The following is a 21,539-nucleotide window of genomic DNA, read 5'->3' on the forward strand; positions in this document are numbered from 1 at the left end:
AGATGACCAAAAAGTGTCCTTCTAACATGTTTTCAGAATGGACCATATTAGATATATTCTATTATGGTCTATCTGAGTTTTCCAAAATGTCATTGGACCATTCTGCAGGTGGATCCATTCACCTAAAGAAAATTCCTGCAGAAGCTCAAGAACTTATTGACAAGGTTGCAAATAACCAATTCATGTACACTTCTGAGAGGAATTCTGTGAATAATGGGACGCCTCAGAGGAAGGGAGTTCTTGAAATTGATGCTCTGAATGCCATATTGGCTCAGAACAAAGTGTTGACTCAGCAAGTCAACATGATTTCTCAAAGTCTAAACGGATGGCAAAATGCATCCAACAGTACTAAAGAGGCATCTTCTGAAGAAGAAGCTTATGATCCTGAGAACCCTGCAATGGCAGAGGTAAATTACATGGGTGAATCTTATGGAAACACCTATAATTCATCATGGAGAAATCATCCAAATTTCTCATGGAAGGATCAACAAAAGCCTCAACAAGGCTTTAATAATGGTGGAAGAAATAGGCTCAGCAATATCAAGCCTTATCCATCATCTTCTCAGCAACAGACAGAGAATTATAAACAGAATACCTCTAATTTAGCAAATATAGTCTCTGATCTGTTTAAGGCCACTTTAAGTTTCATGAGTGAAACAAGGTCCTCCATCATAAATTTGGAGGCACAAGTGGGCTAGTTGAGTAAGAAAGTAACTGAAACTCCTCCTAGTACTCTCCCAAGCAATACAAAAGAGAATCCAAAGAGAGAGTGTAAGGCCATTGATATAGTCAATATGGTCGAATGCAGAGAGGGAAGAAATGACGAAAATCCTAGTGAGGAAGACCTCCTGGGACGTCCTCTGAGCAAGAAGGAGTCCCCTATTGAGGACCTAAAGGAATCTGAGGCTCATATAGATACCATAGAGATTCCACTAAACCTCCTTCTGCCATTCATGAGCTCTGAAGACTATTCTTCCTATGAAGAGGATGAAGATGTAACTGGAGAGCAAGTTGCTCAATATTTAGGAGCTATCATGAAGCTGAATGCCAAGTTGTTTGGTAATGAGACTTGGGAAGGTGAACCTCCCTTGCTCATTAGTGAACTAGATACATGGGTTCAGCAAACATTACCTCAAAAGAGACAAGATCCTGGCGAATTCTTAATACCCTGTACCATAGGCACCATGACCTTTAACAAGGCTCTATGTGACCTGGGGTCAAGCATAAATCTTATGCCACTCTCTGTAATGGAGAAGCTGGGGATCATTGAGGTACAGCCTGCCATATTCTCATTACAAATGGCAGACAAGTCAGTAAGACAAGCTTATGGATTGGTAGAGGACGTGTTAGTGAAGGTTGAAGGCCTTTACATCCCTGCTGATTTCATAATCTTAGAAATTTGGAAAGGGGAGGATGAATGCATCATCCTTGGAAGACCTTTCCTAGCCACAACAGGAGCTGTGATTGATGTTGACAGAGGAGAGCTAGTCCTTCAATTGAATGGGGACTACCTTGTGTTTAAGACCCAAGGGTGTTCTTCTGTAAACATGGAAAAGAGGCACAGTAAGCTTCTCTCAATACAGAGTCAAATAAAGCCCCCACAATCAAACTCTAAGTTTGGTGTTGGGAGGTCACAACCAAACTCTAAGTTTGGTGTTGAGAAGCCCCACATTTAAACTCTAAGTTTGGTGTTGGGAGGCCCTCATCATGCTCTAAACATCTGTGAGGCTCTATGAGAGCCATTGTCAAGCTACTGACATTAAAGAAGCGCTTGTTGGGAGGCAACCCAATTTTTATTTATCTAATTTTATTTTATTTTCATTGTTCTTTTATGTTTTATTAGGTTCATGATCATGTGGAGTCACGAAAAAAATTTTAAAATTAAAAACAGAATAAAAAATAGCAGAAGAAAAATCACACCCTAGAGGAAGGACTTACTGGCGTTTAAACGCCAGTAAGGAGCATCTGGCCGGCGTTTAACGCCAGAACAGAGCATGGATCTGGCGTTGAATGCCAAAAACAAGCAACATCCCGGCGTTTGATGAGCGGATAATTTATACGCTTTTCGGCATTGTTTGTAGGTAGTTTTTAGTAAGTTCAAGCTACTTTTTAGGGATGTTTTCGGGAGCCTGCGAAAGATCAGGCCATTGAGGATCGATTTACGGTATCTTTCTCAGGATAGAATCGTTTAAAGAAAGAGGGTCAGTACGTCATAAAAAAAAAGTGGTGCAACACGAGGACTTCCCAGGAGGTCACCCATCCTAGTACCACTCACGCACAAGCACGCTTAATTGCAGAGTTCTGATGGGATCCGGTGCATTAGTGCTGGTATGATTGCACCTATTAAAGTGTGCGCAAACAATTATCAAAAGCATGGGGCGCGACATAGGGTAACTCGAACCGCAAAGCCTTACGGGAACCGCAGGAGCCTGCGGAAGATTAGGCGATTGAAGATCGCTTTAAGGTATCCTTCTTGGGATAGAATCGTTTAAAGAAAGAGGGTCAGTACGACGTAAAAAAAATATGCAACACGAGGACTTCCCAGGAAGTCACCCATCCTAGTACTACTCACGCCCATGCGCGCTTAACTGCGGAGTTCTGGTGGGATCCGGTGCATTAGTGCTGGTATGATCGCACCTATTAAAGTGTGCGCACACAATTATCATAAGCATGGGGTGCGACATGGAGTAACTCGAGCCGCGAAGCCTTGCAGGGACCACGGGAGCCTGCGGAAGATCAGGACATTGAGGATCACTTTAAGGTATCCTACTCGGGGTAGAATAGTTTATAAAGAGAGGGTCAGTAAGACGTAAAAAGCAAAAGGAGGTGCAACATGAGGACTTCCTAAGAGGCCACCCATCCTAGTACTACTCTCGCCAAAGCACGCTTGATTGCGGAGCTCTGATGGGATCTGGTGCATTAATGCTGGAATGATTGCACCTATTAAAGTGTGCGCACACGATTTTCATAAGCATGGGGCACGATATAGAGTAACTTGAGCCGCGAAGCCTTGTAGGGACCGTGGGAGCCTGCGGAATCTTAGGCCATTGAGGATCACTTTAACGTATCCTTCTCTGGGTAGAATTGTTTAAAGAAAGAGGTCAGTACGACGTAAAAAAAAAAGAGGTGCAACACGAGAACTTCCCAGGAGGTCACCCATCCTAGTACTACTCTCGCCCAAGCATGCTTGATTGCAGAGTTCTGATGGGATCCGGTGCATTAGTGATGGTATGATCGCACCTATTAAAGTGTGCGCACTAAATTATTATAAGCATGGGGCACGACATAGAGTAACTCGCGCCGCGAAGCCTTGTGGGGACCACGGGAGCCTGCAGAAGATCAGGCGATTGAGGATCGCTTTAAGGATATCCTTCTCGGGATAGAATCATTTAAGGAAAGAGGATCAGTACAGCGTAAAAAAAAAAGAGGTGCAACACGAGGAGTACTACACATGCACAAGCACGCTTAAATGCGGAGTTCTGATGGGATCTGGTGCACTAGTGCTGGTATGATCGCACCTGTTAAAGTGTGTGCACACAATTATTATAAGCATGTTGCGTGACATAGAGTAATTTGAGCCGCAAAGCCTTGCGGGGATCGCAGGAGCTGGGGAAGATCAGGCCATTGAGGATCGCTTTAAGGTATCCTTTTCGGGATAGAATCGTTTAAATAAAGAGGGTCAGTACGACGTAGAAAAAAAAAGAGGTGCAACACGAGGACTTCCCAGGAGGTCACCCATCCTAGTACAGCTCTCACCCAAGCACGCTTGACTGCGGAGTTCTGATGGGATCCGATGCATTAGAGCTGGTATGATCACACCTATTAAAGTGTGCTCACACAATTATCATAAGCATGGGGTGCAACATAGAGTAACTCGAGCCGCAAAGCCTTGTGGGGACCGTGGGAAAAGGTGGAATATCAGGCCATTGAGGATCGCTTTAAGGTATCTTTCTCGGGATAGAATCGTTTAAAGAAAGAGGGTCAAAACGACGTAAATAAAAAAAGAGGTGCAACACGAGGACTTCCCAGGAGGTCACCCATCCTAGTACTACTCACGCACAAGCGCACTTAATTGTGGACTTCTGATGGGATCTGATGCATTAGTGCTGGTATGATCGCACCTATTAAAGTGTGCGCACACAATTATTATAAGCATGGTGCGCGACATAGAGTAACTCGAGCCGCAAAGCCTTGCAGGGACCGTGGGAGCCTGGGTAAGATCAGGCCACTGAGGATCGCTTTAAGGTATCCTTCTCGGGATAGAATCGTTTAAAGAAAGAAGGTCAGTACGACGTAAAAAAAAAAAGAGGTGCAATACGAGGACTTCCCAGGAGGTCACCCATCCTAGTACTACTCTTGCCCAACCACGCTTGAATACGGAGTTCTGATGGGATCCGGTGCATTAGTGCTGATATGATCGCACCTATTAAAGTGTGTGCACAAAATAATGGTAAGCATAGGGTGCGACATGGAGTAACTCGAGCCGCGAAGCCTTGCGGGGACCGCGGGAGCCTGCGAAAGATCAGGCCATTGAGGATCACTTTTAAGGTATCCTTCTCGGGGTAGAATAGTTTATAAAGAGAGGGTCAGTAAGACGTAAAAAACAAAAGGAGGTGCAACACGAGGACTTCCTAAGAGGCCACTCATCCTAGTACTACTCTCGCCCAAGCACGCTTGATTGCGGAGCTCTGATGGGATCTGGTGCATTAATGCTGGAATGATCGCACCTATTAAAGTGTGCGCACACGATTTTCATAAGCATGGGGCACAATATAGAGTAACTTGAGCCGCGAAGCCTTGCAGGGACCGTGGGAGCCTGCGGAATCTTAGGCCATTGAGGATCACTTTAACGTATCCTTCTCCGGGTAGAATTGTTTAAAGAAAGAGGTCAGTACGACGTAAAAAAAAAAAGAGGTGCAACACCAGGACTTCCCAGGAGGTCACCCATCCTAGTACTACTCTCGCCCAAGCATGCTTGATTGCAGAGTTCTGATGGGATCCGGTGCATTAGTGCTGGTATGATCGCACCTATTAAAGTGTGCGCACTAAATTTTTGTAAGCATGGGGCACGACATAGAGTAAATCACGCCGCGAAGCCTTGTGGGGACCGCGGGAGCCTGCAGAAGATCAGGCGATTGAAGATCGCTTTAAGGATATCCTTCTCGGGATAGAATCATTTAAGGAAAGAGGGTCAGTACGGCGTAAAAAAAACAAGGAGGTGCAACACGAGGACTTCCTAAGAGGTCACCCATCCTAGTACTACACACGCACAAGCACGCTTAATTGCGGAGTTCTGATGGGATCTGGTGCATTAGTGCTAGTATGATCGCACCTGTTAAAGTGTGTGCACACAATTATTATAAGCATGTTGCGCGACATAGAGTAATTTGAGCCGCAAAGCCTTGCGACGACCGCAGGAGCTGGGGAAGATCAGGCCATTGAGGATCGCTTTAAGGTATCCTTTTCGGGATAGAATCATTTAAAGAAAGAGGGTCAGTACGGCGTAAAAAAAAAGAGGTGCAACACGAGGACTTCCCAGGAGGTCACCCATCCTAGTACTACTCTCACCCAAGCACGCTTGACTGCGGAGTTTTGATGGGATCCGATGCATTAGTGCTGGTATGATCACACCTATTAAAGTGTGCTCACACAATTATCATAAGAATGGGGCGCAACATAGAGTAACTCGAGCCGCAAAGCCTTGTGAGGACCGCAGGAGAAGGTGGAATATCAGGCCATTAAGGATCGCTTTAAGGTATCTTTCTCGGGATAGAATCTTTTAAAGAAAGAGGGTCAGAACGACATAAAAAAAAAGAGATGCAACACGAGGACATCCCAGGAGGTCACCCATCCTAGTACTACTCACGCACAAGCACGCTTAATTCTGGAGTTCTGATGGGATCTGATGCATTAGTGCTGGATGATCGCACCTATTAAAGTATGCGCACACAATTATTATAAGCATGGTGCACGACATAGAGTAACTCGAGCCGCAAAGCCTTGCAGGGACCGCGGGAGCCTGGGTAAGATCAGGCCATTGAGGATCGCTTTAAGGTATCCTTCTCGAGATAGAATCGTTTAAAGAAAGAAGGTAAGTACGACGTAAAAAAAAGGTGCAATACGAGGACTTCCCAGGAGGTCACCTATCCTAGTACTACTCTCGCCGAACCACGCTTGACTACGGAGTTCTGATGGGATCTGGTGCATTAGTGCTGATATGATCGCACCTATTAAAGTGTGTGCACACAATTATCATAAGCATGGGGTGCGACATGAAGTAACTCGAGCCGCGAAGCCTTGTGGGGACCGGGGGAGCCTGGGGAAGATCAGGCCATTGAGAATCGCTTTAAGGTATCCTTCTCGGGATAGAATCGTTTAAAGAAAGAAGGTCAGTACGACGTAAAAAAAAGAGGTGCAACACGAGGACTTCCCAGTAGGTCACCCTTCCTAGTACTACTCACGCACAAGCACGCTTAATTGCGGTGCTCTGATGGGATCTGGTACATTAGAGCTGGGGACCACGGGAGCCTGTACAAGATCAGGCCATTGAATATCGCTTTAACGTATCCTTCTCGGGATAGAATCGTTTAAAGAAAGAGGGTTAGTACGACGTAAAAAAAATAGAGGTGCAATACGAGGACTTCCCAGGAAGTCACCCATCCTAGTGCTACTCTCGCCCAAGCACGCTTGACTGCAGAGTTCTGATGGGATCCGGTGCATTAGTGCTGATATGATCGCAGCTATTAAAGTGTGTGCCCAAAATTATCGTAAGCATGGTGTGCGACATTGGGTAAATCGAGCCGCGAAGCCTTGCGGAGACCGCGGGAGCCTGCGAAAGATCAGGCCATTGAGGATCACTTTAAGGTATCCTTCTCGGGGTAGAATAGTTTATAAAGAGAGGGTTAGTAAGACGTAAAAAACAAAAGGAGGTGCAACACGAGGACTTCCTAAGAGGCCACCCATCCTAGTACTACTCTCGCCCAAGCACGCTTGATTGCGGAGCTCTGATGGAATCTGGTGCATTAATGCTGGAATGATCGCAACTATTAAAGTGTGCGCACACGATTTTCATAAGCATGGTGCAGGATATAGAGTAACTTGACCCGCGAAGCCTTGCAGGGACCGTGGGAGCCTGTGGAATCTTAGGCCGTTGATGATCACTTTAACGTATCCTTCTCTGGGTAGAATTGTTTAAAGAAAGAGGTCAGTACGACGTAAAAAAAAAAGAGGTGCAACACGAGGACTTCCCAGGAGGTCACCCATCCTAGTACTACTCACGCCCAAGCATGCTTGATTGCAGAGTTCTGATGGGATCCGGTGCATTAGTGCTGGTATGATCGCACCTATTAAAGTGTGCGCACTAAATTATTATAAGCATGGGGCACGACATAGAGTAACTCGCACCGCGAAGCCTTGTGGGGACTGCGGGAGCCTGCAGAAGATCAGGCGATTGAGGATCACTTTAAGGATATCCTTCTCGGGATAGAATCATTTAAGGAAAGAGGGTCAGTACGGCGTAAAAAAAAAAGAGGTGCAACACGAGGACTTCCCAGGAGGTCACCCATCCTAGTACTACACACGCACAAGCACGCTTAGTTGCAGAGTTCTGATGGGATCTGGTGCATTAGTGCTGGTATGATTGCACCTGTTAAAGTGTGTGCACACAATCATTATAAGCATGTTGCGCGACATAGAGTAATTTGAGCCGCAAAGCCTTGCGGGGACCGCAGGAGCTGGGGAAGATCAGGCCATTGAGGATCGCTTTAAGGTATCCTTTTCGGGATAGAATCGTTTAAAGAAAGAGGGTCAGTACGACGTAAAAAAAAAGAGGTGCAACACGAGGACTTCCCAGGAGGTCACCCATCCTAGTACTACTCTCGCCCAAGCACGCTTGACTGCGGAGTTTTGATGGGATCCGATGCATTAGTGCTGGTATGATCACACCTACTAAAATGTGCTCACACAATTATCATAAGCATGGGGTGCAACATAGAGTAACTCGAGCTACAAAGCCTTGTGGGGACCGCGGGAGAAGGTGGAATATCAGGCCATTACGGATCACTTTAAGGTATCTTTCTCGGGATAGAATCGTTTAAAGAAAGAGGGTCAGAACGACGTAAAAAAAAAAGAGGTGCAACACGAGGACATCCCAGGAGGTCACCCATCCTAGTACTACTCACGCACAAGCACGCTTAATTGTGGAGTTCTGAGGGGATCTGATGCATTAGTGCTGATATCATCGCACCTATTAAAGTGTGCGCACACAATTATTATAAGCATGGTGCGCAACATAGAGTAACTCGAGCCGCAAAGCCTTTCAGGGACCGCGGGAGCCTGGGTAAGATCAGGCCATTGAGGATCGCTTTAAGGTATCCTTCTCGGGATAGAATCATTTAAAGAAAGAAGGTCAGTACGACGTAAAAAAAAAAAAGAGGTGCAATACGAGGACTTCCCAGGAGGTCACCCATCCTAGTACTACTCTCGCCCAACCACGCTTGACTACGGAGTTCTGATGGGATCCGGTGTATTAGTGCTGATATGACCGCACCTATTAAAGTGTGTGCACACAATTATCATAAGCATGGGGCGCGACATAAAGTAACTCGAGCAGCGAAGCCTTGTGGGGACCAGGGGAGCTTGGGGAAGATCAGGCCATTGGGAATCGCTTTAAGGTATCCATCTCGGGATAGAATCGTTTAACGAAAGATGGCCAGTACGACGTAAAAAAAAGAGGTGCAACTCGAGGACTTCCCAGGAGGTCACCCATCCTACTACTACTCACGCACAAGCACGCTTAATTGCGGAGTTCTGATGGGATCTGGTGCATTAGAGCTGGCATGATCGCACCTGTTAAAGTGTGTGCACACAATTATTATAAGCATGTTGCGCGACATAGAGTAATTTGAGCCGCAAAGCCTTGCGGGGACCGCGGGAGCTGGGGAAGATCACGCCATTGAGGATCGTTTTAAGGTATCCTTTTCGGGATAGAATCGTTTAGAAAAAGAGGGTCAGTACGACGTAAAAAAAAAAGAGGTGCAATACGAGGACTTCCCAGGAGGTCACCCATCCTAGTACTACTCTCGCCCAAGCACGCTTTACTGCGGAGTTATGATGGGATCCGGTGCATTAGTGCTGATATGATCACACCTATTAAAGTGTGTGCACAAAATTATCATAAGCATGGGGCGCGACATGAAGTAACTCGAGCCGCGAAGCCCTGTGGGGACCGAGGGAGCCTGCGGAAGATTAGGCCATTCAGGATCGCTTTAAGGTATCCTTCTCGGGATAGAATCATTTAATGAAAGAGGGTCAGTATGACATAAAAATAAAAGAGGTGCAATACGAGGACTTCCCAAGAGGTCACCTATCCTAGTACTACTCTCGCGCAAGCACGCTTGACTGCGGAGTTCTGATGGGATCCGGTGCATTAGTGCTGATATGATCGCACCTATTAAAGTGAGTGCACACAATTATCATAAGCATGGGGCGTGACATGAAGTAACCCGAGCCGCGAAGCCTTGTGGGGACCGGGGGCGGCTACGGAAGATCAGGCCATTGAGGATCGCTTTAAGGTATCCTTCTCGGGATAGAATCGTTTAAAGAAAGAGGGTCAATACGACGTAAAAAAAAGAGGTGCAACACGAGGACTTCCTAGGAGGTCACCCATCCTAGTACTACTCACGCACAAGCACGCTTAATTGTGGAGTTCTGATGGGATCTGGTGCATTAGAGCTGCTATGATCACACCTGTTAAAGTGTGTGCACACAGTTATTATAAGCATGTTGCGTGACATAGAGTAATTTGAGCCGCAAAGCCTTGCGCGGACCGCGGGAGCTGGTGAAGATCAGGCCATTGAGGAACGTTTTAAGGTATCCTTTTCGGGATAGAATCGTTTAAAGAGAGAGTGTCAGTACGACGTAAAAAAAACAGAGGTGCAATACGAGGACTTCCCAGGAGGTCACCCATCCTAGTACTACTCTCGCCCAAGCACGCTTGACTGCAGAGTTCTGATGGGATGCGATGCATTAGTGCTGATATGATCGCTCCTATTAAAATGTGTGCACAAAATTATCATAAGCATGGGGCGCGACATGAAGTAACTCGAGCCGCGAAGCCTTGTGGCGACCGGGGGAGCCTGCGGAAGATCAGGCCATTGAGGATCGCTTTAAGGTATCCTTCTCGGCATAGAATCGTTTAAAGAAAGAGGGTCAGTACGACAGAAAAAAAAAGAGGTTCAATATGAGGACTTCCCAGGAGGTCACCCATCCTAGTACTACTCTCGCCCAAGCACGCTTGAATGCGGAGTTCTGATGGGATCCGGTGCATTGGTGCTGATATGATCGCACCTATTAAAGTGTGTGCACACAATTATCATAAGCATGGGGCGCGACATGAAGTAACTCGAGCCGCGAAGCCTTGTGGGGACCGGGGGACCCTACAGAAGATCAGGCCACTGAGGATCGCTTTAAGGTAACCTTCTCGGTATAGAATCATTTAAAGAAAGAGGGTCAGTACGACGTAAAAAAAAGAGGTGCAACACGAGGACTTCCCAAGAGGTCACCCATCCTAGTACTACTCACGCACAAGCTCGCTTAATTGCAGAGTTATGATGGGATCTGATGCATTAGAACTGGTATGATCACACCTGTTAAAGTGTGTGTACACAATTATTATAAGCATGTTGCGCGACATAGAGTAATTTGAGCCGCAAAGCCTTGCGGGGACCGCGGGAGCTGGGGAAGATCACGCCATTGAGGATCGTTTTATGGTATCCTTTTCGAGATAGAATCGTTTAAAGAAAGAGGGTCAGTACGACGTTAAAAAAAAAGAGGTGCAATACGAGGACTTCCCAGGAGGTCACCCATCCTAGTACTACTCTCGCCCAAGCATGCTTGACTGCGGAGTTATTATAGGATCCGGTGCATTAGTGCTGATATGATCGCACCTATTAAAGTGTGTGCACAAAATTATCATAAGCATGGGGCGCGACATGAAGTAACTCGAGCCACGAAGCCTTGTGGGGACCGGGGGAGCCTGCGGAAGATCAGGCCATTGAGGATCGCTTTAATGTATACTTCTCGAGATAGTATCGTTTAAAGAAGGAGGGTTAGTACGACGTAAAAAAAAAAGAGGTGCAATACGAGGACTTCCCAGGAGATAACCTATCCTAGTAATACTTACACACAAGCGCACTTAATTGCGGAGTTCTGATGAGATCCGGTGCATTAGTGGTGGTATGATCGCACCTGTTAAAGTGTGCGCACACAATTATCAAAAGCATGGGGAGCGACATAGGGTAACTCGAGTCGCGAAGCCTTGCGGGGACCGCGGGAGCCTGCGGAAGATCAGGCCATTGAGGATCGTTTTAAGGTATCCTTTTCGGGATAGAATCGTTTAAAGAAAGAGGGTCAGTACGATGTAAAAAAAAAAGAGGTGCAATACAAGGACTTCCCAGGAGGTCACCCATCCTAGTACTATTCTCGTCCAAGCATGCTTGACTGCGGAGTTCTGATGGGATCCAGTGCATTAGTGTTGATATGATCTCACCTATTAAAGTGTGTGCACACAATTATCATAAGCATGGGGTGCGACATGAAGTAACTCGAGCCACAAAGCCTTGTGGGGACCGGGGGAGCCTACGGAAGATCAGGCCATTGAGGATCGCTTTAAGGTATCCTTCTCGGGATAGAATCGTTTAAAGAAAGAGGGTCAGTACTAGCAATTTGCGGATAAATCCTCGTTGCAAGTATAGTTTCTAAATTTTCAAAAGTCCTTTCATACAAACGTTTTGGTTGTCACAAGTAACAAACCCCCTTGAAATTGATAACCGAGTATTCAAACTTCGGGTCGTCTTCTCAAGGAATTGCAGGGAGGTATGTTCTTATTATTGGTTATGAGTTTGTAAATTAGGGGTTTTAGAAATTAGGGAGCAGTATGTCGCATAAGAAGAAATAAAATAAATAAATAACTATAAAATAAACTCTTGGCAAGGTACGAAAACAGGAAGTCCTATCCTGGTTATCCTTATCAATTGTAAAGAGAATTGGATTCTTCTCCCACTTTGTTAACCTCTAATTATGAAGGTAAGTTATGTGGATGAATTAATTCTGATTCCTCAGGTCCTAGTCTTTCCTTGGGAAAGACTAGAGTTATTGGAACTTGAATTAATTCTTGAAGAATTCCAATTCTCAATCAACAATGAGTTTGATAACTCAAGGGTCACCAATTATTTAACCAAAGCCGAAAGGGAAAAATAAATCTAAATTGAATTGAAAGCAATCTTAAACAGAATAAAACAATCATAATCTGAAATACCTCAAAATGCATTAATAAAAGAAATCAATTCTAACATGAAGTTCGTAAACCAACATTAACAAACTGAAATAAAATAATAGAATAAATAAAGAACCCGGGATTGAGAGCCACTCCTAAAACTAAGAGAAATCTAAATCCTAATACTAAGAGAGAGGAGAGAACCTCTCTCTCTAAAAACTACATCTAAAACATGAAAAGTGAATTATGAGAGCCTCCTCATGAATGAATGGATTCCCCCACTTCATAGCCTCTAATCTGTGTTTTCTAGGTCGCAAACTGGGTTAAAAACAGCCCAGAAATCGCCCCCAGCATATTCTGGTACGTACAGGTCGCGGAAAAGTGATGCAGCCGCATGGCTCACGTGGCTGCGCGGGTTGTGTTCCTGCCAGGTCACGCGTCCGCGTGACCCACGCGTTCGCGTCGTCTGGCGTCGGGACAGCTATATAAATTATATATCAAATCGAAGCCCCGGATGTTAGCTTTCCAACGCAACTGGAACCACATCGTGTGGACCTATGTAGCTAAAGTTATAGCCGTTTGAGTGCAAAGAGGTCAGGCTGGACAGCTTAGCAATTTCTCCAACTTCTTGTATTCCTTCCACTTTTGCATGTTTCCTTTCCATTCTCTGAGCCATTCCTGTCCTGTAATCTCTGAGATCACTTAGCACACATATCAAGGCATTTTATGGTAATAAGAGAGGATTAATAATAACCAAATATAAGATCAAAGAAGCACATTTTCAATCATAGTACAAAATCAGGAAGGAAATATAAAACTATGCAAATATTATGAATAAGTGGGTAAAGAGTTGATAAAATCCACTCATTGAGCACAAGATAAACCATAAAATAGTGGTTTATCAACCTCCCCACACTTAAACACTAGTATGTCCTCATGCTAAGCTCAAGAGAAACTGTAAAGATGAAGAGGAATGGTAGATTAATATGAAATGCAATCCTATCTATATGAATGCAACTACATGCAGAATGTTTCTACCTACTTGGTTAAAAAAAATAAATCTTTCAAGAACATATATGAACTGGATTTCACTGATTCAAATCATAAAAATTAAGTAAAAGTAAACTTGCAGAAGAAAATAGCTCATGAAAGCCGGGAACAAAGAATCGAGCATCGAACCCTCATTGGAAGTGTATACACTCTAATCATTCAAGTGTTTAAAGTTCGATTCTCTCAATTCTCTACTAACCTTGCTTTCTAAGGCTTGCTCTTCATCTAACAATCAACAAAAATTTAATGCATAAATACACATATCAAGAGGTCTTTTAAGGAATGTAATGGGGTTAGGGTCAAGGTAGGATTGTATTTGGCCAAGTGGACTAAAAATCTTAATCCTTAATTAACTTAAACTTTTTCACCTAACTTAGACAATCCATGTAATCATAATACAACATCTAACCATCCATTAACTATGTTTTCCACATATTCATACATTCTAATTTCAAGTACAACTCATATGCATTGCTTTCACCACTCACTTTGGGGCATTTTGTCCCCTTTTATTTGCTCTTTTTCTTTTCTTTTCTTTTCTTTTTCTTTTATTTTTCTCTCTTTTTTTATATTATTTTTTTTTGTTTTTCTCAATGCATATGATTAAATTATTGAATGCATAAACATGTCCTAAACATTTCTTTCACATTTTCAAAAATTTCTAACATACTCAATTCTCAAACCAAATGTTTCCAGACACAATTTTCCCACACTTAAATCATAAGAACTTTCACTAGTCTAAGCTAACCAAGGATTCAAATTAAGGACATTATTGTTTTTCGCTTAGAGTTGATGATGTGCTAAAATAAAGAACAAATGTGTATAATAGGCTCAAAATTGGTTTGCAAGGGATAATGAAAGGCAAGGCCATATGGGTATGTGAGCTCAGTGAAACAAAGGCCTCAATCATGTAAGTGCATGTATACATCAAATAATGGAAATATAGAATTAAGCAAGACAAAGATCACAATTTTAGAGAGAAAAACACACATCAAAAATAAATTATTGGTTGATAAAATGCAACCAATCAATTAGGCTAAAAAATCTTACAGGTTTTGTGTGTTCGAGCTCTAAACCATGTTCCAATATAATATTTCTTCAAACAAGTGTAACAAAAAAATTTATTCAAATTAGTGAAATACTTTAAAAGGTTTCTTGGAAAAGAAAATATTACTTCAACCATGTGGTAAAATATGCAAAAAATCAAACAAATATGCAATCAATTATGCAAATGCAACAATGAACAAACAAATAAAATAAAAAATTTTTGGTGTTGAGTCAAGAAATAACTAACCCATGGAGATCGGTATCGACCTCCCCACACTTAAAAGATTGCACCGTCCTCGGTGCATGCTGAGATGTGCAAGTGGATGGGGGTTGTGGTTTCTCAGCTGAGCTCTTTTTGTTCCTTTCCTTGCCGGCAGTTTGGGAGTAGCTTTCTCCTTTCCTTCCTTGGTGGCCATCCTGAAGAAGGGAAGAGAAAGTAAATTAAATTCAAATAGATATATAGCAAGGAAGAGAACGGAAGAGTGGTGGTGATGGATGCACATTTGGATGTGGACATTAACACATGCTCGCGAGTACATGTGAAAAGCCATCAATTGAAAATAGCTAGTGCATATAAGGACAAGTGAATGCAAGGTGTTTATTGGCATGCCGGCAAAGGGCATGAGTAGCATAGACCAAGCATCACTTGTAATAAATCACCATGTTTGTATTGACAATTATATTCAATTAATAAAATAGTAAAGGGAGTTTATGAAAAGCAAGCATTGAATAGTATAAAGTATAATAGAGAAGTGCATAATGCCATATGGGCTTTTTCACAAACACATAGCATGTATGGTAAATAAGCTATTGAAAGTATTAAATTGAACATGCAAGCAACCCTTCAAAAGTAATATATAATTGTCAAACAATTTCATAATAATTTACAAGAAAATAATTTTCCAATTAAATTTTTAACACCAAAATAACAAATTTAGAAAAGAAAATAAAAATATGCACAAAATAAAAAAAATGCAATGAATGAAAGTATGCAAATAAATTAAATAAAATAGAATGGAAGTGAGAGAAAATAAGAAAAGAAGAAGAAAGAAATAAGAAAAGATAAGAAGAATAAGGATTCGGAGAAGAAAAGATAAGAAAATCGGCACTAATCTGGAGAGGTTGTGCGACGCTGGCGACGCGGTCGCGTGGGTGACGCGGTTGCGTGGTGCGCAATAAGGTTAGGCGACGTGGACGCGTGGGGCACGCGATCGCGTGACTTGATTTGTGCTAGTAGCGCGAGTGCAGCCTCGCGGTCGAAAAACTCTCTGTTCAAAACTTAGTATTGCCAAAATCCAGGGTGACGCGGTCGCGTGGTCGACGCGATCGCGCGGGTGGCCTTTTTCTTAAAATGACGCGGCCGCGTGAGGCACGCGGTCGCGTGGTTGGGCTTGGGCTTCCATCATGAGTCCAGCCCAATTCCAGCTCAACTTTCGACCATACACCTTGTTACGTCGAAATCCAGGGCCACGCGGTCGCGTGGGTGACGGAGACGCGTGGGAAAGCCATTTTGCAAATGACGCGGCCGCATCAGCGATGCAGTTGCGTGAGACGATTTGTGCCCTTGGCACACCTCCAGCCCTGCTCCTGCGTAACTCTCTGTTCAATTTCTTTTCCTCCTAACGCACATACGACGCAGACGCGTCAGCGACGCTGCCGCGTCGCGTGCGTAAATCCCTTTTTTTTTGAAAAATGAAGAATGCAGTGTTAATATGAATGTGACGCAAAACTCCAGGTTCAATATAATAAAATAAAACAAAACTAGAAAACAAATAAAACTAAATAAAAATGAAAAATGAACGATCGTACCATGGTGGGTTGTCTCCCACCTAGCACTTTTAGTTAAAGTCCTTAAGTTGGACATTTGGTGAGCTTCCTATTATGGTGGCTTGTGCTTGAACTCATCTAGGAATCTCCACCAATGTTTGTGATTCCAGTGTCCTCCGGGATCCCAAACTAAGCATGTAAAGCCCTTAAGAAGCTTCAAACAGATTCTTAGGCTCCTGGGGTGACAAATGCCAGAATAGATTCCAGGATCCTAAACTTTACTTTTACACCCGTTTTTGTCTCGATCTGCATTTTTCCAGCCGGGTGAAAGGTGATCTGAATTCTCACTGCAGCGACCAAACAGCTTCCTAGACCCATTCAGTTGAGCTTTATACCAACCTTTGCGTTTAAACTTAAAGCTTCCAAACATGATGAACCTTGCAGGACAATTCTTACCACTGACCATCTTCCTCTTACTCTTGATGCCACAAAGAGCTCTAAGTTGACCATTCGTCTCCAGTAGCCCATATTCAAGTGGGAGAAAGCTAAGGGATATGAATTTTACCCACTTGAATGTTGTGAAGGATGATGGCAACTTAGGGGGAGGTATTTTTAATGAAATTGCAAGCTCCACTCCCTTGTGTTCCTCTCTGATAATTACCACCTCTTTGCAAGCTTCTTCAATTTCAACCTCTTCCTCTTGGTAGCTCTCTTTCAATTCAATCTCCTCTTCATTGCTTTCCAAGGGCATGGTAGGTTGTGCTTCTTCTTCTTGAATCTCCATCTCTTGATCAACCTCTTCCAAGTCTTCAACTATGATATGCTTTGGAGGTTGTACACCCTCCTCAGCATCAATTTCAACTGTCTTGGAAGGAGGCTCTATGTCTTGACTTTCCCATGGAGGTTCTGCATCTCCTAAGTCTTCAACCACTTCTTCTTCTTCTTGAACAATGACAGCGTCTTCTACTTGTTCTAGTACGAATTCATTCTCTGTCTTGTCCACTGGGGTTTCTGGTATCTCCGTCATGCTACGCTCTTCAGTAGACTGTCCACATGGAGCTGTGGCTGATCCTTGTATATTTGAGCGCCTAGAAACCCATTGAATTACTACTTGCTCCAATTGTTGAATGGTTGCCTGAAATTGATCCACTATTTCCTTGAAACGATCCTTTGTCTCTTGATGTACTCGGCTTTCATAAGTAGGATCATAGTGCTCTTGGATTGATGGATATGGAGATGATGAATATTGAAGTGGTGGTTCTTGGGAGTAATTGGGTTGGAATTGGGGTGGTTCTATATATGGTTCATATGGCTCATAAGGTGGTTGGTATAGTGGATACGGGTTAGGGTCATATGGAGGTGAATGGTGGAGAGGGGCTTGTGAGTATGGTGGTCCAAAGCTATGTTGAAGAGAGGGTTCATAGGCGTATGGTGGTGGTTGTTGATAGTCAAAAGAGTGCTCACCATAGCCATTACCTTTATATGCATCACAGAATGGTTGTTGATAGTGAGGATTGATCAAGTCCTTGTGGCTCCTCCCATCTTTGATTGTTCCAACCTTGATGCCTGTTCTCATTGTAATTTCTTCTTCCTGCAACATTATTGTAACCAGACTCATAGCCAAAGGGGTGAGAGTTCATGACAGCAAATAAAAAAAATTAAAAACAAAAATAAAAACAAATTGAAATTAAAAGGTTATTTAAATTTTGAATTCGAAAATTAAATTTTGAAATTTGAATTTTAAATTTTGAAATTTGAATTTTTAATTTTTGAAATTTGAAACAAACCCCCTTGAAATTGATAACTGAGTATTCAAACCTCGGGTCGTCTTCTCAAGGAATTGCAGGGAGGTATGTTCTTATTATTGGTTATGAGTTTGTAAATTAGGGGTTTTAGAAATTAGGGAGCAGTATGTCGCATAAGAAGAAATAAAATAAATAAATAACTATAAAATAAACTCTTGGCAAGGTACAAAAACAGGAAGTTCTATCCTGGTTATCCTTATCAATTGTAAAGAGAATTGGATTCTTCTCCCACTTTGTTAACCTCTAACTATGAAGGTAACTTATGTTAACCTCTAACTATGAAGGTAAGTTAGGTGGATGAGTTAATTCTGATTCCTCAGGTCCTAGTCTTTTCTTGGGAAAGACTAGAGTTATTGGAACTTGAATTAATTCTTGAAGAATTCCAATTTTCAATCAACAATGAGTTTGATAACTCAAGGGTCACCAATTATTTAACCAAAGCCGAAAGGGAAAAATAAATCTAAATTGAATTGAAAGCAATCTTAAACAGAATAAAACAATCATAATCTGAAATACCTCAAAATGCATTAATAAAAGAAATCAATTCTAACATGAAGTTCGTAAACCAACATTAACAAACTGAAATAAAATAATAGAATAAATAAAGAACCCGGGATTGAGAGCCATTTCTAAAACTAAGAGAAATCCTAAATCCTAATACTAAGAGAGAGGAGAAAACCTCTCTCTCTAAAAACTACATCTAAAACATGAAAAGTGAATTATGAGAGCCTCCTCATGAATGAATGGATTCCCCCACTTTATAGCCTCTAATCTGTGTTTTCTGGGCCGCAAACTGGGTTAAAAATAGCTCAGAAATTGCCCCCAGCGTATTTTGGTACATACAGGTCGCGGAAAAGTGACGCGGCCGCATGGCTCACGCGGCCGTGCGGGTTGTGTTCCTGCCAGGTCACGCATCCGCGTGACCCACGCGTTCGCATTGCCTGGCATCGAGGCAGCTATGGCAAATTATATATCAAATCGAAGCCTCAGACGTTAGCTTTCCAACGCAACTGGAACCGCATCGTTTGAACCTCTGTAGCTAAAGTTATAGCCGTTTGAGTGCAAAGAGGTCAGGCTGGACAGCTTAGCAATTTCTCCAACTTCTTGTATTCCTTCCACTTTTGCATGCTTCCTTTCCATCCTCTGAGCCATTCCTGCCCTGTAATCTCTGAGATCACTTAGCACACATATCAAGGCATCTAATGGTAATAAGAGAGGATTAATAATAAGTAAATATAAGATCAAAGAAGCACGTTTTCAATCATAGTACAAAATCAGGAAGGAAATATAAAACTATGCAAATATTATGAATAAGTGGGTAAAGAGTTGATAAAATCCACTCAATTGAGCACAAGATAAACCATAAAAGAGTGGTTTATCAGCAACACGAGGAGTTCCCAGGAGGTCACCCATCCTAGTACTACTCACGCACAAGCACTCTTAATTGCGGAGTTCTGATGGGATCTGGTGCATTAGAGCTGGTATGATCTCACCTGTTAAAGTGTGTGCACACAATTATTATAAGCATGTTACGCGACATAGAGTAATTTGAGCCGCAAAGCCTTGCGTGGGACCTGGTGGACGAAATTGTGATCATCAATAATGGCTCTAAAGGCTTGGTGCTCTCAAACGTAAATCACACTTAGTCACAACTCCGCACAACTAACCAGCAAGTATACTGGGTTGTCCAAGTAATACCTTACGTGAGTAAGGGTCGATCCCACAGAGATTGTTGGTATGAAGCAAAGTATAGTCATCTTGTAAATCCCAGTCAGGCGGATTCAACTATATTAAGAGATTATTGGATTTTCGAATAATAATAATAATAAATTTAAACAGAAAATAAAGATAGAGTTACTCATGTAATTCAATGGTGAGAATTTCAGATAAGTGCATGGAGGTGCTGTGTTCCTTCTGAATCTCTGCTTTCCTACTGCTTTCATCTAATCCTTCTTACTCCTTTCCATGGCAAGCTGTATGTAGGGCATCATCGTTGTCAATGGCTACATCCCATCCTCTCAGTGAAAATGGTCCAAATGCTCTATCACAGCACGGCTAATCATCTGTCGGTTCTCGATCATGTTGGAATAGAATCCCTTGATTCTTTTGCGTTTGTCATCACGCCCAACAATCACGAGTTTGAAGCTCGCATAGTCATTCAATTCCGGAATCCTACTCGGAATACCATAGACAAGGTTAGACTTTTCGGATTCCCACGAATGCCACCATCAATTCTAGCTTATACCACGAAGATTCTGATTAAGGAATCCAAGAGATATGCGCCCGGTCTAAGGTAGAACGGAAGTAGTTGTCAGTCACACGTTCATAGGTGAGAATGATGATGAGTGTCACGGATTATCACATTCATCATGTTGAAATGCAACGAATATCATATAATAAGAACAAGCAGAATTGAATAGAAAATAGTAGTAATTGCATTGAAACTTGAGGTACAGCAGAGCTCCACACCCTTAATCTATGGTGTGTAGAAACTCTACCGTTAAAAATACATAAGTGATGAAGGTTCAGGCATGGCCGAATGGCCAACCCCCCAAAACGTGATCAATAGTCTCCTAAGATGAATAATAAAATAAAACTAAGACCAAAGATATCTAATACAATAGTAAAAAGTCCTATTTATACTAGACTAGCTACTAGGGTTTACAAAAGTAAGTAATTGATGTAGAAATCCACTTCCGGGGCCCACTTGGTGTTTGCTTGGACTGAGCTTGATCTTTACACGAGATGAGGCTTATCTTGGAGTTGAACGCCAAGTTGTAACGTGTTTTTGACGTTCAACTCTGGTTCGTGACGTGTTTCTAGCATTTGACTCCAGAATGCAGCATGGAACTGCCGTTGAGCACCATTTTACGTCATCTAATCACGAATAAAGTATGGACTATTATATATTTCTGAAAAGCTCTGAATGTCTACTTTCCAACGCCATTAAGAGCGCACCATTTGGAGATCTGTATCTCCATAAAATCCATTCCGAGTGCAGAGAGGTCAGAATCCAACAACATCAGCAGTCCTTTGTCAGCCTCTTATCAGAGTTTTGCTCAGGTCCCTCAATTTCAGCCAGAAATTACCTGAAATCACAGAAAAACACACAAACTCATAGTAACGTACAGAAATGTGAATTTATCATAAAAACTAATGAAAATATCCCTAAAAGTAACTAGATCATACTAAAAATTACCTAAAAACAATACCAAAAAGCGTATAAATTATCCGCTCATCACAACACCAAACTTAAATTTTTGCTTGTCCCCAAGCAACTGAAAATCAATTAGGATAAAAAGAAGAGAATATAATATAAATCCCAAAATATCAATGAATATTAATTCTAATTAGATGAGCGGGACTTGTAGCTTTTTGCTTCTGAACAGTTTTGGCATCTCACTTTCTCCTTTGAAGTTTAGAATGATTGGCATCTATAGGAACTTAGAATTTTAGATAGTGTTATTGATTCTCCTATTTAAGTATGTTGATTCTTGAACACAGCTACTTTTATAAGTCTTGGTCGTGGCCCTAAGCACTTTGTTTTCCAGTATTACCACCGGATACATAAATGCCACATACACATAGTTGGGTGA

General features: G+C 42.6%; 23 non-coding genes and 8 pseudogenes across 23 annotated transcripts; all 31 read right to left on the reverse strand.

Annotated features, from left to right (window-relative positions):
- Positions 1–2,223: 2,223 nt before the first annotated feature.
- LOC127739912 (5S ribosomal RNA) lies at positions 2,224–2,342 on the reverse strand. The gene has a single exon (XR_008000654.1). It is a non-coding gene; the product is annotated as a 5S ribosomal RNA (ribosomal RNA).
- Positions 2,343–2,520: 178 nt separating this feature from the next.
- Positions 2,521–2,639, reverse strand: LOC127739847 (5S ribosomal RNA). Its single transcript, XR_008000589.1, has one exon. It is a non-coding gene; the product is annotated as a 5S ribosomal RNA (ribosomal RNA).
- A 184-nt stretch (positions 2,640–2,823) lies between these two features.
- Positions 2,824–2,942, reverse strand: LOC127740086 (uncharacterized; annotated as a pseudogene).
- A 181-nt stretch (positions 2,943–3,123) lies between these two features.
- Positions 3,124–3,242, reverse strand: LOC127739901 (5S ribosomal RNA). Its single transcript, XR_008000643.1, has one exon. It is a non-coding gene; the product is annotated as a 5S ribosomal RNA (ribosomal RNA).
- Positions 3,243–3,702: 460 nt separating this feature from the next.
- LOC127739890 (5S ribosomal RNA) lies at positions 3,703–3,821 on the reverse strand. Its single transcript, XR_008000632.1, has one exon. It is a non-coding gene; the product is annotated as a 5S ribosomal RNA (ribosomal RNA).
- A 183-nt stretch (positions 3,822–4,004) lies between these two features.
- LOC127740074 (uncharacterized) lies at positions 4,005–4,123 on the reverse strand (annotated as a pseudogene).
- Positions 4,124–4,306: 183 nt separating this feature from the next.
- LOC127739969 (5S ribosomal RNA) lies at positions 4,307–4,425 on the reverse strand. Its single transcript, XR_008000710.1, has one exon. It is a non-coding gene; the product is annotated as a 5S ribosomal RNA (ribosomal RNA).
- A 185-nt stretch (positions 4,426–4,610) lies between these two features.
- Positions 4,611–4,729, reverse strand: LOC127740059 (uncharacterized; annotated as a pseudogene).
- Positions 4,730–4,911: 182 nt separating this feature from the next.
- Positions 4,912–5,030, reverse strand: LOC110272618 (5S ribosomal RNA). The gene has a single exon (XR_002363824.2). It is a non-coding gene; the product is annotated as a 5S ribosomal RNA (ribosomal RNA).
- A 185-nt stretch (positions 5,031–5,215) lies between these two features.
- LOC127740011 (5S ribosomal RNA) lies at positions 5,216–5,334 on the reverse strand. The gene has a single exon (XR_008000746.1). It is a non-coding gene; the product is annotated as a 5S ribosomal RNA (ribosomal RNA).
- Positions 5,335–5,514: 180 nt separating this feature from the next.
- LOC127740429 (5S ribosomal RNA) lies at positions 5,515–5,633 on the reverse strand. Its single transcript, XR_008001105.1, has one exon. It is a non-coding gene; the product is annotated as a 5S ribosomal RNA (ribosomal RNA).
- A 181-nt stretch (positions 5,634–5,814) lies between these two features.
- LOC127740092 (uncharacterized) lies at positions 5,815–5,932 on the reverse strand (annotated as a pseudogene).
- A 178-nt stretch (positions 5,933–6,110) lies between these two features.
- LOC127740047 (5S ribosomal RNA) lies at positions 6,111–6,229 on the reverse strand. The gene has a single exon (XR_008000781.1). It is a non-coding gene; the product is annotated as a 5S ribosomal RNA (ribosomal RNA).
- Positions 6,230–6,623: 394 nt separating this feature from the next.
- On the reverse strand, positions 6,624–6,742 carry LOC127740002 (5S ribosomal RNA). The gene has a single exon (XR_008000740.1). It is a non-coding gene; the product is annotated as a 5S ribosomal RNA (ribosomal RNA).
- Positions 6,743–6,926: 184 nt separating this feature from the next.
- Positions 6,927–7,045, reverse strand: LOC127740062 (uncharacterized; annotated as a pseudogene).
- Positions 7,046–7,226: 181 nt separating this feature from the next.
- On the reverse strand, positions 7,227–7,345 carry LOC127740294 (5S ribosomal RNA). The gene has a single exon (XR_008000973.1). It is a non-coding gene; the product is annotated as a 5S ribosomal RNA (ribosomal RNA).
- A 183-nt stretch (positions 7,346–7,528) lies between these two features.
- LOC127740383 (5S ribosomal RNA) lies at positions 7,529–7,647 on the reverse strand. Its single transcript, XR_008001060.1, has one exon. It is a non-coding gene; the product is annotated as a 5S ribosomal RNA (ribosomal RNA).
- Positions 7,648–7,827: 180 nt separating this feature from the next.
- LOC127740182 (5S ribosomal RNA) lies at positions 7,828–7,946 on the reverse strand. The gene has a single exon (XR_008000863.1). It is a non-coding gene; the product is annotated as a 5S ribosomal RNA (ribosomal RNA).
- A 182-nt stretch (positions 7,947–8,128) lies between these two features.
- On the reverse strand, positions 8,129–8,247 carry LOC127740072 (uncharacterized; annotated as a pseudogene).
- Positions 8,248–8,431: 184 nt separating this feature from the next.
- LOC127740238 (5S ribosomal RNA) lies at positions 8,432–8,550 on the reverse strand. The gene has a single exon (XR_008000919.1). It is a non-coding gene; the product is annotated as a 5S ribosomal RNA (ribosomal RNA).
- Positions 8,551–8,730: 180 nt separating this feature from the next.
- On the reverse strand, positions 8,731–8,849 carry LOC127740048 (5S ribosomal RNA). The gene has a single exon (XR_008000782.1). It is a non-coding gene; the product is annotated as a 5S ribosomal RNA (ribosomal RNA).
- A 181-nt stretch (positions 8,850–9,030) lies between these two features.
- LOC127740316 (5S ribosomal RNA) lies at positions 9,031–9,149 on the reverse strand. The gene has a single exon (XR_008000995.1). It is a non-coding gene; the product is annotated as a 5S ribosomal RNA (ribosomal RNA).
- A 182-nt stretch (positions 9,150–9,331) lies between these two features.
- On the reverse strand, positions 9,332–9,450 carry LOC127740194 (5S ribosomal RNA). The gene has a single exon (XR_008000875.1). It is a non-coding gene; the product is annotated as a 5S ribosomal RNA (ribosomal RNA).
- A 180-nt stretch (positions 9,451–9,630) lies between these two features.
- On the reverse strand, positions 9,631–9,749 carry LOC127740014 (5S ribosomal RNA). The gene has a single exon (XR_008000749.1). It is a non-coding gene; the product is annotated as a 5S ribosomal RNA (ribosomal RNA).
- Positions 9,750–9,930: 181 nt separating this feature from the next.
- LOC127740009 (5S ribosomal RNA) lies at positions 9,931–10,049 on the reverse strand. Its single transcript, XR_008000744.1, has one exon. It is a non-coding gene; the product is annotated as a 5S ribosomal RNA (ribosomal RNA).
- Positions 10,050–10,230: 181 nt separating this feature from the next.
- LOC127740032 (5S ribosomal RNA) lies at positions 10,231–10,349 on the reverse strand. Its single transcript, XR_008000767.1, has one exon. It is a non-coding gene; the product is annotated as a 5S ribosomal RNA (ribosomal RNA).
- Positions 10,350–10,529: 180 nt separating this feature from the next.
- Positions 10,530–10,648, reverse strand: LOC127740055 (5S ribosomal RNA). The gene has a single exon (XR_008000789.1). It is a non-coding gene; the product is annotated as a 5S ribosomal RNA (ribosomal RNA).
- Positions 10,649–10,829: 181 nt separating this feature from the next.
- On the reverse strand, positions 10,830–10,948 carry LOC127740020 (5S ribosomal RNA). Its single transcript, XR_008000755.1, has one exon. It is a non-coding gene; the product is annotated as a 5S ribosomal RNA (ribosomal RNA).
- Positions 10,949–11,130: 182 nt separating this feature from the next.
- LOC127740105 (uncharacterized) lies at positions 11,131–11,249 on the reverse strand (annotated as a pseudogene).
- Positions 11,250–11,431: 182 nt separating this feature from the next.
- LOC127740052 (5S ribosomal RNA) lies at positions 11,432–11,550 on the reverse strand. The gene has a single exon (XR_008000786.1). It is a non-coding gene; the product is annotated as a 5S ribosomal RNA (ribosomal RNA).
- Positions 11,551–19,319: 7,769 nt separating this feature from the next.
- LOC127740084 (uncharacterized) lies at positions 19,320–19,438 on the reverse strand (annotated as a pseudogene).
- Positions 19,439–21,539: the final 2,101 nt, after the last annotated feature.

The sequence above is a fragment of the Arachis duranensis genome, chromosome 6 (assembly GCF_000817695.3).
Source record: "Arachis duranensis cultivar V14167 chromosome 6, aradu.V14167.gnm2.J7QH, whole genome shotgun sequence".
Classification (NCBI taxonomy): Eukaryota; Viridiplantae; Streptophyta; class Magnoliopsida; order Fabales; family Fabaceae; genus Arachis; species Arachis duranensis.